The sequence below is a fragment of the Bacillus rossius genome, chromosome 6 (assembly GCF_032445375.1).
Source record: "Bacillus rossius redtenbacheri isolate Brsri chromosome 6, Brsri_v3, whole genome shotgun sequence".
Taxonomy (NCBI): Eukaryota; Metazoa; Arthropoda; class Insecta; order Phasmatodea; family Bacillidae; genus Bacillus; species Bacillus rossius.
In genome coordinates, this window is record NC_086334.1 from 60,338,122 (window position 1) to 60,356,828 (window position 18,707).

At 40.0% G+C, this 18,707-nt stretch overlaps 1 long non-coding RNA gene across 1 annotated transcript; it reads left to right on the forward strand.

The window, feature by feature from the left end:
• Positions 1 to 1,264: 1,264 nt before the first annotated feature.
• LOC134533245 (uncharacterized) lies at positions 1,265 to 15,534 on the forward strand. Its single transcript, XR_010075276.1, has 2 exons — positions 1,265 to 1,555; positions 15,227 to 15,534. It is a non-coding gene; the product is annotated as an uncharacterized LOC134533245 (long non-coding RNA).
• Positions 15,535 to 18,707: the final 3,173 nt, after the last annotated feature.

The window sequence follows — 18,707 nt, forward strand, 5'->3', positions numbered from 1 at the left end:
CTCGCACGTCTCGCAAGTTCTTCCAGATCACCAAGGACATGATCTGCGCCGTCGCCGAGGGCACCGACTCCGCCCCCGTGAGTAGCCTCTGCCAGAACCACTCACTCGCACACACGTCTCGCCAGGTCTTCCAGATCACCAAGGACATGATCTGCGCCGTCGCCGAGGGCACCGACTCCGCCCCCGTGAGTAGCCTCTGCCACAACCACTCACTCGCACGTCTCGCAAGTTCTTCCAGATCACCAAGGACATGATCTGCGCCGTCGCCGAGGGCACCGACTCCGCCCCCGTGAGTAGCCTCTGCCACAACCACTCACTCGCACACACGTCTCGCCAGGTCTTCCAGATCACCAAGGACATGATCTGCGCCGTCGCCGAGGGCACCGACTCCGCCCCCGTGAGTAGCCTCTGCCCAACCACTCACTCGCACACACGTCTCGCCAGGTCTTCCAGATCACCAAGGACATGATCTGCGCCGTCGCCGAGGGCACCGACTCCGCCCCCGTGAGTAGCCTCTGCCACAACCACTCACTCGCACACACGTCTCGCCAGGTCTTCCAGATCACCAAGGACATGATCTGCGCCGTCGCCGAGGGCACCGACTCCGCCCCCGTGAGTAGCCTCTGCCACAACCACTCACTCGCACGTCTCGCAAGGTCTTCCAGATCACCAAGGACATGATCTGCGCCGTCGCCGAGGGCACCGACTCCGCCCCCGTGAGTAGCCTCTGCCACAACCACTCACTCGCACGTCTCGCAAGGTCTTCCAGATCACCAAGGACATGATCTGCGCCGTCGCCGAGGGCACCGACTCCGCCCCCGTGAGTAGCCTCTGCCCAACCACTCACTCGCACGTCTCGCCAGGTCTTCCAGATCACCAAGGACATGATCTGCGCCGTCGCCGAGGGCACCGACTCCGCCCCCGTGAGTAGCCTCTGCCACAACCACTCACTCGCACGTCTCGCAAGGTCTTCCAGATCACCAAGGACATGATCTGCGCCGTCGCCGAGGGCACCGACTCCGCCCCCGTGAGTAGCCTCTGCCCAACCACTCACTCGCACGTCTCGCCAGGTCTTCCAGATCACCAAGGACATGATCTGCGCCGTCGCCGAGGGCACCGACTCCGCCCCCGTGAGTAGCCTCTGCCCAACCACTCACTCGCACACACGTCTCGCCAGGTCTTCCAGATCACCAAGGACATGATCTGCGCCGTCGCCGAGGGCACCGACTCCGCCCCCGTGAGTAGCCTCTGCCACAACCACTCACTCGCACGTCTCGCCAGGTCTTCCAGATCACCAAGGACATGATCTGCGCCGTCGCCGAGGGCACCGACTCCGCCCCCGTGAGTAGCCTCTGCCCAACCACTCACTCGCACACACGTCTCGCCAGGTCTTCCAGATCACCAAGGACATGATCTGCGCCGTCGCCGAGGGCACCGACTCCGCCCCCGTGAGTAGCCTCTGCCCAACCACTCACTCGCACACACGTCTCGCCAGGTCTTCCAGATCACCAAGGACATGATCTGCGCCGTCGCCGAGGGCACCGACTCCGCCCCCGTGAGTAGCCTCTGCCACAACCACTCACTCGCACACACGTCTCGCCGGGCCTTCCACAGGCGTGGCACGTGCGGGTGTTGAACTAGAGAGTTACAGAGTGTCGAATTGTGTGATGATGATGGTTTATTTGTCCATCGGTGAGTGTCGATGATGGTGAAGGTGGGTCAAATTGTATTCCGATGGGTGTTAAGTTGAGCTGAATTGGCAATATGTGTCAGTCATACTGTGTGTCTTGACGGTGTGTCGATGCAGAATTCTTTCTCAGGTTATGCTTAACCAAACAATTTGATTTGGAAACAATTGCCTTAAAGTTATAATATTTAAAATATATATATGTAGAACAAATTTTAATGGACAACATAAAATAATTTTGAAATGAAAATTCAACATATTTAGTAAATTATAAATTTTATTTTGCACATAAAATAAAACATGACACTTTATATATTACAGTAATGTTACTTATTTTGAATTCAAACAATTCCTTTCACTAGTTTTGAGTACCTGGATGACCGAGCTTTGCTGGGTATATGTTTTTTTTTTTTTTTTTTTTTTGGCTAAAACTATCCGTGCCGGCTGGGTAAAATAACGGGTAAGAAAATGGCTCGACTCGCTTATCAACATTACTTACAGAGACAAGGTTTTAATTGCGCTGGTGAACAATCATTTCATTTTCTGGAAATGAAAATGACGAAAACGAGAGCGACGTCTGCGAGATTTGCGGCAGCGTGCGGCACAACGTGTAGCTAATGATAATGACGAACAACGAGAATACCGATTAGAAGAACAAAGACGTCGAGACGGAAGACGTCGTAGGGCTTTAGAACTTAATAATTGCGTTTTTTTAAAGATCGTTTAGGCATTTTTAAGTAAACATATGAGTTAAAAAGACACAAATAATATAAGTAAACAATTTATTTTCTTGGTCTAACCTAAAACCAAACACTCGTCTACTGTAGTAGCTTTAGTGTTTTTGTGTTGTTTTAAAGCAGTTACATTGCTCCCAATAAAATAAAATGGTATTATTACTCGCCCATAGATGTCAGGAATAGTAATTTATGTTTAAGTTGATTATCAATAAAGTTGATTATTAAAAACACGGATAAAACGACATTTTCTAAAAATGAATCCTAGCTAGATCGATTTATCGCCCCCGGAACCCCCTGTATACTAAATTTAATGAAAATCGTTGGATTCAAATTATATAAATACACAAGAATTGCTCGTTTAAATATATAAGATATGTCCGGGTGGTAATATTAATATTCCTTTCTTTTTTAACATCCACGAAGTTTTCTCTCTTTCTACAGTCACTAAACCTGTAATTGCAGAGTTCTCAATGGAACAGACGACGAGAACAATGCCAAAATCACGTTTGATTTCTACTTTTAAACTTATTTTTGGGGAATGATAATATTTTAAAAAAATTATTAATTAATACAAATTTTTAAAAAAATTATTTTACGTTCCCTAAGATGCCCTCAACTTGCAATAAATGACTTTCCTAAAAAAAATTTGTGGAAGCGTGCTGGGGGAATATACTCGTATTTAAAATTAATTAAAACACATAGAGCGAGTTGAAATGTGCGATAACAATTTATTATTCACAAACAAGCAAATACTAATAAACAATTTATAATTTATGTATGGGCAGCTATCAGTGGCACACTTTTTCGAACCGATAAGAGCATCTATCATTTGAACTCGTTTGCATTGGGTCGTTTTTATTTATTTATTTTATTTATTTATTCATTTCATTCCGTAGACCCCTTACAAACTGCTGGAGTTCTGGGATATGGAACATGTCAGTTTTATATACATTAAAAAATAACATATCTAAGATCAGCGCTTACACATAAACCCACAGCAATACATAAATACAGTAATCTATGTACAAAAGAATAACAAAAGTATGTATAGTATTTGATTACATATTTAGACACCATTTCACATATACATTTAGCTTGAGACTTTATTATATTTGACAGATTTATTAATTTTTTAATAGTGGATCTTCTTATTATATTATACAATACTAAATATCAAATGTGAGATAAAAGTTATTGTATTACAAGAAGTAGAATGAAATGTCAAACAGTTAGTATGTGAGAAATTCATCCACTGTATAGAATGTCTGAGATAAAAGAAATATTTTAAGGTTCTTCTGGAATTTTTTATTATTTTGTTTGCTTAGCTCTTTCAGACTCTCAGGTAACTTATTAAATAGTTTTATGCCTGAGAAAATTGCACCCTTCTGACTTAGCTTGAGTCTGTTAAGTGGCAAGTGGAGGTCATTTCTATTTCTGGTATTGTATGTGTGCACATCTGAGCTTTTTAAAAAGTAGTCAAAATTCTTTACTACAAATTTAATTGTAGAATATATATATATTGTGAAGGAAAAGTAAGAATGTTAAGTTTTTTGAATAATGGTCTGCAAGAGTCCAGTTTTTTTGCTCCCGTCATAATTCTGATGACTCTCTTCTGTATAATGAAAATGTGCTTGCTATGGGAAGATTGTGCCCTGAAAATTATACCAAATGACATTATTGAATGAAAGTATGCATAGTATACTTGCTTAAGTGACTCTAGGTTCATATAATGAGCCAAAGTACGTAATGAAAAACAGGCTGCATTTAGTTTAGGTATAATGTTGTGTATGTGTGTATTCCCATTCAAACAACTATCTAAATGAAGACCTAAGAATTTGGTATTCATGCATCCCTTTATGACTGTAACTCCGTAATTAACTTGCAAGTCATTATTCTGCACGTAGCTTGTGTTAAATTTAAGAAATGCTGTTTTTTCTAGATTTAATGTTAATTTGTTTGCTTCGAACCATATTTTTAAGTTGCGAAGCGTTTCATGTATATTGTTAGTTAGAGTCTGATGGTTAGCTTGAGTGAAAAGTATGCTTGTATCATCAGCAAAGAGAACTGCATTAGCTTTATCAGCTATATAACAAGGCAAGTCATTTATATACAAGATAAAAAGCAATGGACCAAGAATAGACCCTTGTGGGACACCACATTTGTTTACACCTACTTCCGAGAATATTTCACCGTTGTCTTGATCCGTTATGGCTACTTGTTGATATCGTTGAGTTAGATAGGATGTGAACCATTGTAATTCAGTGCCTTGAATACCATAATGATACAGTTTGTCTAGAAGTATCTTGTGGTCCACACAGTCGAAAGCTTTGGTTAAGTCGCAAAAAAGACCCACAGCCTTCTCTCTCTTATCTAGGGATTTTAGTACTATTGATGTTAATTTAAACGCTGCGTCATCAATGGATTTACCACTGCGAAATCCATACTGATCTTTAGTCAATAGATTATTTGACTCAAGGTATTTAGACAGTCTTTTATGTACTAATTTCTCCATTATCTTAGCAAATGTTGATATAAGTGAAATGGGTCTGTAGTTTGACATTGAATTCGCATCATTCTTTTTATGGAGAGGTTTAACAATGGTAAATTTTAATCGCTCTGGAAAGATACCTGTTGAAAATGATTTATTAAATATGTTACTAAGAGGGGCACTGATCTTGTTGATACATTTCTTGAGTAGTACACTTGATATTTGATCATAGCCTGTAGAAGTTTTAGGAGCTAAAGAGTGTACAATTTCACAAATTTCTGTAGGTGTTGTGGGGGTAAATACAAAATTACACGTTTTTCTAGGCAGAGTTTGCTGCATAAGTTTTATGGGGTTATTTTTTGTCGACAGATTTTTGAATAGCATATCAACTATTTCTAAGAAGTAGGTGTTAAAAGCATTTGCTACATTTGTTGCTTCTACTAACGATTTCCCATTTACTATTACAGTAATAGGGTAGTTTGACTTTGGCTTGTTACTTTTACCAGTCATATGTTTAATTATATCCCAAGTAGTTTTAGCCTTGTTTTTTGATTTTGATACTAAATTTTGAAGGTGGAACTGCTTAGCTTTATCAATGACTCTGCTTAGTATTTTGCTATAATTCTTATAGTAAGATTTGAGTACAGCGTCATTTGACGTCCTGCAAAGCAAATACAGCTCTCTTTTCCTTTTACACGACGTTTTTATGCCTTTGGTTAACCACAGATTTTGATATCCCTCCCTCACCTGAACTAATTTTGGAGGGAAATTTGCTTCAAAAAGCCTTAAGAAGGTTGAGTGAAATAAATTAAACTGTAAATTTGTATCATTATCAGTGGATGTATTAATCCAGTTTTCCTTTTTTAAATCAGCTATAAAATGTATTACTGATATGTTATCTATTGCCCTTATTTTTTTAAGTTTGTTTTGTTTATTCCTTTTTTCCATTGTAAGTTCAATATTGTGCAGCTGTATAACCTGAGCATCATGATCAGATAACGCATTTATCAGTGGAATAACAATATATTTATCCAAATTTTGTTTTTCAATAAATATATTGTCAATTATAGTAGCAGAAGTTGATTGTATTCTGGTGGCAAACTGAACAGTGGGAGTAAGATTAAAGGATCCTAATAAGGAATTTAAACGTTGTTTATAATGACTGTCTTCTAAATAGTTTATATTAAAATCCCCACAAATAATAGTTTCAATATTTGTCCTGATCTTTTTTAATAACAGCAGTTCTAATTGCTTTAAAAATATCTCAAATATTCCTGTTGGGGATCTGTAAACAGAAATTATCAGAACTTTCTTGGAAAGTAATTTCACTAAGGCTACAGTACATTCAAAATCTTTTTCAGCACAATATTTATCAACATTAACAGTTTCGGTTTTGATGTTGTCTTGTATAAAGATACATACTCCGCCTCCCGAGAATTTATTCCTACAATAGTGTGACACCAGTTTAAATCCTGGAATTCTAATTTGTGGAACTTGAATAGACTTTAGATGGTGTTCAGATAGACATACTATATTAACCTTAGTCTTATTTTCTACCTCAAACATGTCTAAGGCTTCAATAAACAAGTCAACTTTATTTACAATACTTCGAATGTTTTGATGGAAAATAGTGAGATGACTTTCAGGGGTCAGTCTGTTGTAGATCTGGCATTGACTGGTTTCATTTGTACATATTCACGGCCTAAAAAATGTTTACTATTTTCATTTGACTTCTTTCTTATCACCCACTTATCGAGTAAGGTAGCCCTACAGGTTATTTTTTCTTTATCTAACACATCGTTGTTATTCTCCCTTATTACCCATCTATCTAAAAAGGTACACTGTTTGACATGTACTTTATTTTGTATACTGCACAACTGATTGTAGATCAATGATGCAATGTGTTGTTTTCCTCTGTTGTTTAGATGCTGACCATGCCTAGTATGAAGTGCTCTATCTAATTTACTTATATCAACATATTTTACATTGTTGAACTGCATGCATAAGTTTTGAATATTTGTATTTGTAACACTAATAGCAGCATTTACACAAGATGAGCTATCTAAATCATATCTAATGGGAAGACTCACTACAACTATAGTTTTGTTGCTCAAGGCTTTGAGTGACTCACTGAGGGTATGAACTGCTTCCATGCCTTGATTTTTGGCCACATCGTTCGAGCCACCAATTATCACCACATAGTCATAATTTTTTACAGATGCTGAATCTTCAAGAAAACCTTTCATTGCTTCTTTTAGAGGGGCCCCTGGTTTAGTTACACCAAATGCATTGATGTTATTACTGTAGTCAGATATCAGTTCAGATAAGCCTCTGGCATGACTGTCGCCGACAATTAATACACGATTCTGCTGTTCAGTCTTGTTTATTTTGTTGCATTTATTTTTGTTGACTTTGCCATCGTTTTTACTGCTGCTAATGGGGTGGATGCTATTCCTGTGGGTGTTTCTTGCTTTGTTGTAGGTAGTTTTAGAGGCTTGTCCCATTGCCGAAGAGATCGCCTGACAAGGTACTGAAATTTCTGAATCTTCAAACTTGCGGGTGTTTTGTTTTTCGCAGGAGATGTTCTTACTACGTGATATTTCCCTTCTTGGGGACGAGGTTATGGCATTCTCAAAATCCGTTTGATGACTAGGCTTGTTACCGTGTTTACCTGTAGCAACATCCGAGAGATGTGGAAAATCACGCGAATTTCTAAAGACTGAAAACCTATTCGAGAGTTGCATGATGTTGGGTGGAGAGCAGATGGGTGGTCTACACGTATTATGTTTCGTCGTGTTCACCCACGTGTTATCAGTCTTTTCAGGATATTTTAGTGCTGATTTTTGTGTAGAAAGTTCTTCTGTTAAAATTTTTACTATTTCTTTCAGTGATGCAATCTCCTCTGTTAAACTCTGAATTATTTGTTTGTACTCACAGTTCTCAAGCGATCCATGATTTGCATTACCATTATTCACTGCATCGCCATTTTCTTCTGCACATGTTGTGCAAAGCCATTTATCTTCCGGATTATTCTGTTCTTCCACTTCACAACACTTTCCAAAATGAAACCACGAATCACAATTTTCACAGAGGATGCCATTTCGCACAGCCTTGTAACATTTACCGCATTTTGCATTTTTTAAAACTTTATTTTTATTTGTAACACTGGAATACGACTTGCGAACAGACGCCATAGCAGAACATTCTTATTTGTGAGAGTGAGCAAAGTTTCCGAAGTTCACAAAATATTTGTTGACAACTGTACACAAAGAATTCTTATCGTCAAAAAATAATATTTTCATCTACGTGGCAAGCATCAATATTGTTAGGCTCTCTTTAAAAAACACTCGTTTCCGCGATATACCGGGTCAAACAAATAACGATCCTTTACAATTCACTTAGCCTTCAAAGATATTAATTAAAAAAATTATTTTAATTAAAATGCTCTTAAAAATAACATTAAATTGGGCCATCTTTGTAAATTTAACAATCAGAGAAACTCAAACATACATACCACAAGCCTATTATGAAATTCATAAATGATTATTAAAATATCATAGTAATTATAACATAGCTCTCAATGTCATAAATTGATTAATGCACAATATAATACGAATTGAAATGGTGCACAAGGCGTATCTATTTATTTAAATGATACTGAAATGATAGTATCGCCTTTTATACAGCACAAGCGAAAACCACCGCCCGACCTGCGGCTTAAATAAATGAATATTCTGAGGCCATTTGTGGTGGCCTCAGTCGTCTTGATTTTTACTATAACTTTTATTGTGCGTAAACGTTGTTTTAAGATGAGTAAATTGTTTTATAATATTATTTATAGTATTATATTAGTTAATGGTGTATGTAAATTATTTATTTGTTGTTTTGTTGTACGTTTATTATCCTTATTCGGTAGTGGCAACCGCTAGATTTAACCAGAACGATCGAGCGGAGTCAGGGGTGGCAGGACAGGAGGGGGGGTGACGTCACCTGACGAGAGAGGGGAGGCGCCAGCCAGCTGTTTTTGACGTTCGGACAGAATGTATGTGTTGAGCGCGGGCCGCGGAACTATCCGGCAGAGACGAGAATTGGCTTTTCAGCGATGAGCTACGAGTGCGACGTTACATGATTAATATTGAAGATGACGGTAATGCCATACACCCTCGGCGAAGTAACACCAGGCGCGGTGTATGAAAATGAGATATCGTGGGCCTAGTGCACTGGTCATCAATGTAGCGCGATGCTACAGGCGCTACAAGGTGAGCGGGGTTTACATCCGACCCCGGCGCACACCGACTACAGAGGTATGCCTCTAGAACAAGTAAGTGCAAGAACTGGATTTGTTACTTTTGACTCCGCTGGTTTGACTTGCGGGCAACGTGTTTAAAACAGAGTGCGGCGATGGAAATTACTGGTAGAACTATCTAGACGTCACTATTTCGTTTTTTCACCCTCCCCTCCTCGGTATTAGACTTTATGGGACTTTGGTTTATTTTAAGTATAGTGTAAGAGTGTTTGTATGTGAATGTCACCGACGTACATTAAATTTAATTATAGCAATTGAAATGGTATCACGAATTGGATTTATAGGTTGCTTTCCTTTTTTACCGTACTTAATGCTGGTCATTCTATTTCTGGTAATTCATTATATATATGTTAACTATCACAATAAGTTTAGCAGGGCTGTCGGTCAATTTAGTACGTTAATGATTGCTTTTGCGCACTGGTCATATTTTAAGCCAGTCCATGCGCGTCTATTTAAGTTAATTTTACGACACTTTCATTTTCAATATGTCAATAGAGACGCGTATACGGGACTGGCGTGGCGGTTGCGGACGTGTTCAACTACCCCGGTATAAGGGGGGTTGGCCACAATTCATAACTCGCCTCCGTGACGGAGTCTTCAAGCAGCGAGTCCCACTCGCTCAGAGGACTCGGCTGCGAGGCAACTCGTTCAGCGTGGAATCCCTCGACAGCGAGTTGACCAACTCCACAGGAACTACATAGAGGAATGTCTCGTGAGGGGTAGCGGGTCACCTGTGCCTTCGGTGTCAGGCGAGGGTTGCCTCGCTGACTGTCTCCAACTCGCTGTAGTACTCTTCACGGCCAACTCTTGCAACTAGAAGGTTAAACAGGGAGTAACTTTCTTTTCCGTGAACCAAGCGCCGCAACCGAGCTCGCCGTTCACAGTCACTCACGTCATGTCCCTAATTTAAAGGGAAGCCTAAGATGTACATCAAGCTATGTCCCTGCCCGAACACGCCCGAATATTCACATTCGGCCAACCGGGCTTATTTATATCTATACTAATATTACAAAGCTGAAGAGTTTGTTTGTTTGTTTGTTTGAACGCGCTAATCTCAGGAACCACTGGTCCGATTTGAAAAATTCTTTCAGTGTTGGATAGTACATTTATCGAGGAAGGCTATAGGCTATATTATATTATCAATAACATTAGTGATCTTTACTAAAAGTCCAATTTAGAATCAAATGCGTTGGAGGGGGTTAGATACAACATGCAGTACACGTACGAAGTGTGTGTTGACAATGCCGCAGGCGCTAGAAGTTTATTTCCTATAGCCTATTAACATTGTTGCCACGCACTAGATACCTTATCATTCTTAATTTTCCCATACAAGTAAAACACACCCGTGTGATATTAACAACGAAGCAATCAGTACCCTCATAAGAGTTCAATTAGTATTTAAATACTTTTTATCACTTTAAATCGCAAACCTAAACTATTTTTTTTCCTCTCTCTGTGTTTAATTTGTTTTTTATTTCCCTTTTTTTCAAGTATATATATTTTACAGACTTGAAACTTCACAGTAATGTTCCTTATGTTACGCAGGATGACATTTTATGAAAATTAGATCCCATGGGTGGTTAAAACCAGGCAACAGTGGGTACTATGTCTGCATGAGAACAGGATTTTGCATTGTTCATGCCTTCTGCGTCTCCATGGCAACGGGCATCGCGCGGCAGTGGCGTACCCACAAGGAGGGGCATGTACAATGAGCGGCGCAAGAGTGATCTGCCTGTAGACTGCCGTAGCGAAGTACGGGTACATCAGTTGTACGTTGCGTGCACGAGTCGGGAAACCATCGGTGCTATTCATTTTCTCTCCGGTACATTATACAGCATTGTAATAAATTTTCACTGAATTTTTTTTTTATTTACCATTACTGTAAATGGGAGATGTAGCTTAATTTTTTTCCATTAGTATAGCCGTGCGAAGCCGGGTCGGGCAGCTTGTATATTTATATTTCTCTGTTTATTTTAATGTAGCTATACTAATCTAACTAACCGTCCATAGTGTTTTAATGTAGCTAACCTAACCGACCACTTTTAATATTTGAATTCATTTTTCCTGCGCAAAAATAAAACAAATCCCGAGGTTGGAAGAAGGTGAATATTCGGGCGTGTTCGGGCAGGGACAGAACTTGATGTACATCTTAGGCTTCTCTAGTTTAAACTTCCGTGAACGTAACCCAGATCGTGTGGCAACGTTAAAATAATTTAAAAATCTGGGGTTATAATGAGACGTCAATTATAATTCTGTCTTTTGCAAAGACGTAAGTTACACCTAGACTACCGCGCTGCCGCCTCTGCCTAGTGTTCCGTGTCTTGTCTTGCGTCCGTTGCGTATCCGCTTCTGGCTACGTAAGTTATACGTTAATCGTGCCAAAATAAGTTAAGTCCAGAACTGCGCAATAATTTTTACATCCCGAGGTGTGACTTGAGAAATAATCTATCTCCAACGTAATTTAAGATATCCAAGTTCAGTAGCGCGTTGGCGATGCTTCGGGCAGCTTCGGGTAGCTTCGGGCAGCTTCGGGCAGCTTCGTGCTTCGTCGACGGTCTTGCTTCCTTCGTTGGTGTTCGGGTGCTGACTGGCGGCGGAGTGAGTGGTCAGTGTAACCACTCACCACCAGGAGCGCTTGCGTCCCTGGTCACTAAATCCAGTCCTGGATAAAAAGAAAAGCGGACCACGATACGCAACAGACGCAAGAGAAGACACGGAACACTAGGCAGAGGCGGCAGCGCGGTAGTCTAGGTGTAACTTACGTCTTTGCAAAAGACAGAATTATAATTGACGTCTCATTATAACCCCAGATTTTTAAATTATTTTAACGTTGCCACACGATCTGGGTTACGTTCACGGAAGTTTAAACTAGAGAAGCCTAAGATGTACATCAAGTTCTGTCCCTGCCCAAACACGCCCGAATATTCACCTTCTTCCAACCTCGGGATTTGTTTTATTTTTGCGCAGGAAAAATGAATTCAAATATTAAAAGTGGTCGGTTAGGTTAGCTACATTAAAACACTATGGACGGTTAGTTAGGTTAGTATAGCTACATTAAAATAAACAGAGAAATATAAATATACAAGCTGCCCGACCCGGCTTCGCACGGCTATAATAATGGAAAAAAATTAAGCCACATCTCCCATTTACAGAAATGGTAAATAAAAAAAATGCCCAAGTGCTTAACCCCCGCATGGTAGATTCTTTTCTACTCTGACCAATACTTCATCCAGACCATACTCTGTCTCCTGTAAATTCCTACACGTAATGAATGCCAAATTGCATTCCGCATGAATGTGCCCAGGGTTTTCCCTGTGTCTACGCAGGTTTTACCTGGGCCCAACCTATCTCTAGTTATAGTCTAGATTTAAGAGTGAGGGGAGTTAGTCATGGCGCCAATCGTTGTCATGGCTGGCCTTTCCCCTCCTAGCACACGATGCATGCGACCCTCTCCCTGCATGGCTAATCCCAGCATGAGACGCACCTAGGTCCCTCCCTAACCCGGACCCCTCCAAAATGCATTTAGTTTTAGTTAGGTTAGGGAAAAAAAATTGCTTCCTTCGTTGGTGTTCGGAGGCGAGCTTCTGCTTCCCGCCGCTAGAGCGCGGCGGTTAGCTGGGCCTGGAACATTCTGCATCCGCCTCTCGGCCGTGCGCCTCATGTTGATACGTGTTTATCCCTGGTACACGGCTGGTCACCACACCGCGGCACGCACTCGTAGCGGGCGGGAACGTATCGCAGCTGCGACAAACCATTCATTTCAATACTTGTCGTGAACAACATTTTTGTCCCAGCAAATCTTGTTGCTGCACTGTTGCAATTTTTTATGTCTGTCGACTGATTCACTGCATCAGTGCCTACACCAGATTCTGCAAAAACCCAACCATTTGTATTTCACACGAGAAAAAAAAAACATTTTAAACCATTGTCTTAAACTTTCCTACAACTTTCCTATCAACTTTATAAATATAGGTGTCAGGTTTAACGGCCTCAAACGTTTCATACTCCTTAAAATATGCACCATCATTGCCTTCTTCGCTGTATCGCTAGCCTGCTTTCCTGCAGTGACTGAGTCAATTGCAGTCTCAGGAGTCAGCATATCCGCACCTTTATGGTGATTTTCCACGTATCATCGGTTTGTACTGCCTTGCTTCCCTTGAATCTCAATTACCTTAGTTACCTTACTTAATGCTCATATTTAACCTTTAATTCCCGTAAATTGCTTGTCCCCTCGTGCTGAATGTCCTTCGTAACCTCCAGCAAACACAAACAGGTGCTGCTGCTACAGTATCCAAGCATTTAGCCTCTCTCTCTCTCTCTCTCTCTCTCTCTCTCTCTCTCTCTCTCTCTCTCTCTCTCTCTCTCTCTCTCTCTCTCTCAGTACTGTCAGTTTACCCTCACCCTTAACCCCATTAACGTAACACTCTGTCTCCACATGTGTGAATCCTGTGTCCTGGTTCCTGTACGTATCTCCCTCATATAATCTTTCTTAAAATTTCCCTGAATCGTCATAGTTTTTTTTTTACATCCAGCCAATGTAAACCTATGATTGAAAATTCGATCTTCCTCCCGGAGTATGACTGGTCCCCCTTCTCTTCCTCTTTGATGACATGTATTTCTCTGCCATCACATGCATGTTCATCAGAGCAGACCACTTTTCTCTAGCCCCTCGATATACTACCTCTCTCAAATAATTATATTCTTATACATAATTATTTGCTTTTTCAAGAGTCTCACAATCTTCTTAATACTTAACTTCCTTCTGGCCCGTGCACAGCTTCACGACGGCAGGCCCAAGGCTCCTGATGGACTAGTTGGAAGCACAGTTGTGCTCTACATCCACCTTCCTCCAGAACACATTCCTATCAGATAACATGTCTCATATTTTACTCTGATCGCTTCGATTTCATTCCTGTTTTAATGTTTTAAGTATTTATCACATCTGTAATGTTTCTCGGCATACATCCACTTTATGTGATTTACATAGTTCATAACCTTTTATACTTCATTAGGTGTTACTTATTAAATATTCTTCCTCTTAATTTTCCTTGATCTCTCTTGGTTATGCTCAATCTAACTTAGCTTTCCTTTCAGTTTCCTTTCAGATCTCTAAACTACCTTTCTCATCTCACATCCGCTCTATTCCTCCAAGCTTTGTGCCATTATTGCCTTGGCCCCATAGGCGTGCCTACAGGGGGGGCCAGGTGGGCCATGCCCCCCCCCCTCCCTAATGTAATCACTCAGATCGGCATTTTCTCTAATGCGTTTGTTAATATTCGTATATTCCTGGCACTGTGACACTCAAACTGTTTTTCAGTGTTGCAGCGTGCTAATTAACAATATTTTTAAACATTTTATCGTTCTGGAAATACAGCCGCCTTAGTTTATTTAAAACACGAGGTCCCTTAAAATGGCCAAGCAAAAAAAAAATTTAAGAGGTTTGTTAAAGTTCTGTTGTCTGAATTGCTGTGTTTGCATTCACTAAAAAGAAGTTCATTTCAAGGTAGATCTGGACCAAGCTATTGGAAAATTCGAGGGGGGGGGGGAAATGTGTAAGTACCCTTTAAACGTTGTCTATGAAAAAAAAACATATTTTCAAGATTTTTAAAATTATACGGATATAAATATTAACTAGTAAACCTATCTCGTTGATACTGCACAAAAATATAAACACTGCAATGAGTGAATGTATTTAGGCTATTTAACATTCTAAATTCAGCTTCTAATTTAAAAATTTAGCAGCCCCCTCCCCCCCCCCTAATGGAAATGTCTGGGCACGCATATGGCCCCTCTTCCATTTCATCTTCCTTGAACTGTTTCAGCCTCTCATACATTTATACTCTTCTTTGATTATTTCTGTCAATTTTATACTTCTAATCTGCAATCTCTTTTTTTCCCCTCTTGATTTCCTCCTGGTTTGGTTTTTCTCTTTCCCACTGTCACTTTTTCTTTCCCTCCCTTACTCCCTACATAACTCTTTTCTCTGACGACATGTTTGATGGTTGCAGGGCGACTCCGGCGGCCCGCTGGTGCTGCTGGAAGGCCCCCGGCACCTGCAGGTGGGGGTCGTGTCCTGGGGCACCGGCACGGGACAGGTCAGCGACCCCGGCATCTACACCAAGGTGTCCGAGTACCGCGTGTGGATCCACGGCAAGACCGGGGTGTAGCGCCCCACTTCCTCCGCCGCACACACGCATAGCTGCCTGAGAAACACCACAACAACGGTCCACTGGCAAAACAACGCCCTATAGCACAGAGATGTAACCACGTCAGCCAAACACTGTCACCTGACCAAATAAATATCTGTTCAAACTTAGAGTGATATATTTTTTTTTGTTCCTGTTTAACTATCATTGGATGTTTTATTTTTCCTCTTAGGCTGTTGTTTTAATTATTGTATTTTGATTAGCATAGCTTCTCTGTCCAGAGAATGGTCCTCGAGATGTTTTCGACGTAAGGAACTGGGAAATTACCCATGCCAGGTCAAGACCGGCAGAAAATATTTTCGCGGAAAAAAAAACCCTAATCAACACGCTTGGTAGTCTATTGTGACGATGTCCAGATGGCGATGTCTCAGAAACTACTGATGCATTTTTTTGGAAACGAACTGCGAACTCAGTCTTTTGGTAACAAAGCACCAAACAAAAGTCTTAAATACTGCCAGGGAAGCCAAAAAGTTGGTGAGTGGGTGGTACTATCTTTGCAAAGTAAATAATTGAAATTAAAGTTTAAATTATCCCTCCCCTCCGTTGCCATCTACTTAGCAAAACACTTTTTTTTTTTGCTATAATGAGGTTTCACGCTAATTCCTTGCTGATTTGTTGTCAGCACATTTTTTTTAACAATATTTACTTCTTTAAGGCATTTTTTTGGTGTGAAACATCTTAGCTCTCGGTATACGAAATTTGGTGGGAGAACCTAATTTCGTCCAAGTTACGGAAGTCAAGGGACGGAAATGTGTAACAACCACGGTGCTGCCATCTGAGGCGGATGGTATAAACCAAAGTTCACAAAGACAAAGGGAAACTTTATAGTATTACATGTTTGATGAATTTACCTAAACAATATTGGCAGTATTTTAATAAAATTAATTGTCGTAAAACAGGTCCAAAGCCGGCGTTTAGATTTTTTTTTCAAATATTTTTCGCTTTTGCCGGAGCAGTTTCATTATATAGTTAAAAAAATTAGTTTGCTAATGAAATTATTCAATAGACAAGATAGGTTTTCCGGCAGCGTATTTAGCGGAAAGTGCTTGAAACTACATACGATTCGCGTCCAGAAATGTATTTAAAAACACAATTGCCTTATATTTATCACGCTGGGCATTACTTTAAAGATTTCTAATTTTAAATTTCGTGTCCGAGGCCCGAGTTTCGTTGTAAGAGTATTTGCAACATGAAATTTTCTCGTTACCGAGAGTAGATTTAATTCATCACTGGCGAGTACTGAAATACTCGCTCAGTTTTTGACGTGATAACGTCTTATAAATCGATGAACGCCGGCTGCACGCACGAAAAAGAGTGACTCATTGTCACGTTCCACCTGAGCCGAGCGTGCAAGAACCGGCCAACCACCGTGCGAGAAAATCTATAATATCAAACAGGTTAAGGCGGGATTTTTTAAAAGCAGCAATTTAAAAAATTTGATTTATTTATCCAATTTCGTCATTTAAAATTAACAATTTATTGACATTGATTTTATTTCAGTTTATTTCTATAACTAATTGATCGTAATTATATTAAAACAAATTATTTAAATAAAATTTGTAAAAACTGTAAATAATATTTGAAAATTAAAAAGTATGAGTAGTATATAATAGGGCATCCGAGATCAGGCTTCAGGCTATGGAGCCGGGAGCCGGTCCGCCATATTGGATTGTGTCGTCACGGCGGCCATCTTGGATGAGTGTAACGGGACACAGAGTAACGGGACACAGTGTAACGGGACACATTGCAATGGGACAAGTAGATCATGGCGGCAATTTTGGATCCGCCATCTTGGATGACGTAATTGTGTGTTCTCGATCTTTCCGGCGTTGTGTTTTCCGCCATATTGGATGATGACGTCACCGTTGCAATTTTCGTTACGATCACCATCTTTAAAATCTTTATTTATTATCCGATTTTAACGAAAAAAAATTTAAAATTTATTAAAAAAATTCACTTAATAAAATTTTAATGAAAAATAATAAAAAAACAAACATTTACGACACGGAGTTCGGAGTCCTCGGTTCGAACCCGACGAGTGCAAAAAAATAAAAATGATGACCGATCCTTCCCCCGTGGTGGCTGCTGGCATACTGACCCCCACCACTTTTTGCCATTCATATATATCGTCACCTAGTATGACGTCATGTCTGCCATCTTGTCTTCGATGCTGGAAGCCATCATCATCATTGTATCGTCGGCGAGAGTGCGCTGACGCCATGTTAGTTTAATTCTTATCCACTAGAGTGCAGTAATCATTTATTACTGTGACACCCGCCATCTTGAAATTTGGATGCCATCTTGAAAATCCGTAATTATTTAGCTAGAAATTCGTGAAAAGTTCCAAAATTCATGAAATAAATCACTCATTAATTAACATATCGATTCTACCGATTTACGCCCTTGGTTCTATACTTGATCGATTCAATATAGTTTAATTTTATGTAAAAATATTAATTTCAATAAATCACGATCAACATTCGTAAAGAGGCTTAATATCCTCTACTACCATCATCCTATCAGACATCAAGACCGTCATCTTGGAAATCCGTAATTTTAATGCTAGAGATTCGGGAAAAAGCTCAAAATTCATTAAATAAATTTGTAATCTATATAATGATTGATTAGATCGACTAAGGTCCTTGGTTAGATCCCTGGCCCATACAAAACAACTTTAATATTTTAAAAAAGTACCACTAGAGTGACAGGTTTGAGAAAATAAAAAAACACCGCAAGTTCTTTTAAAAAACTTTTATTACATAAGTACTACACTACTACAAGTACGAAAAAATACACAGACAAATTACTAAAGTCTTGGTTAAGATTTATTTCCGCATTTAATATTGTGCTGTTCAAGACACTGTATAGCTGTGAGTCCTGATTTTCGAGGTCGATTAGCGAAATACTTAAAGCACATATTACACATATAAATCTTATGTTGATGTTTTGTAACCTGGGGTCTCACAAGTCGGGAGAAGTTTTTGATGTAGCAGTAGTGTGCAGAACCGCTTTCATTTGTCACAAGCAACAAATCGAAATTATTTTTTCTTTCTTGATTGGTTACCCGAATCGGACACACTTTATTATCCTCATTTAGCGCATACACATTAACTGAGACTTCAGGGTTATTTTTCTCAACAACTTTTATCTGATTTAATGGTGGCGGATAGCACAGTCCATCGAAGTTGTACTTATTCTCCAAAGCATAATACCTCTTATCAACACGGTTTTGATGACTTCCCTCGACAAATCTTGCCAAAATACTCCATTTAAAACAAAACTG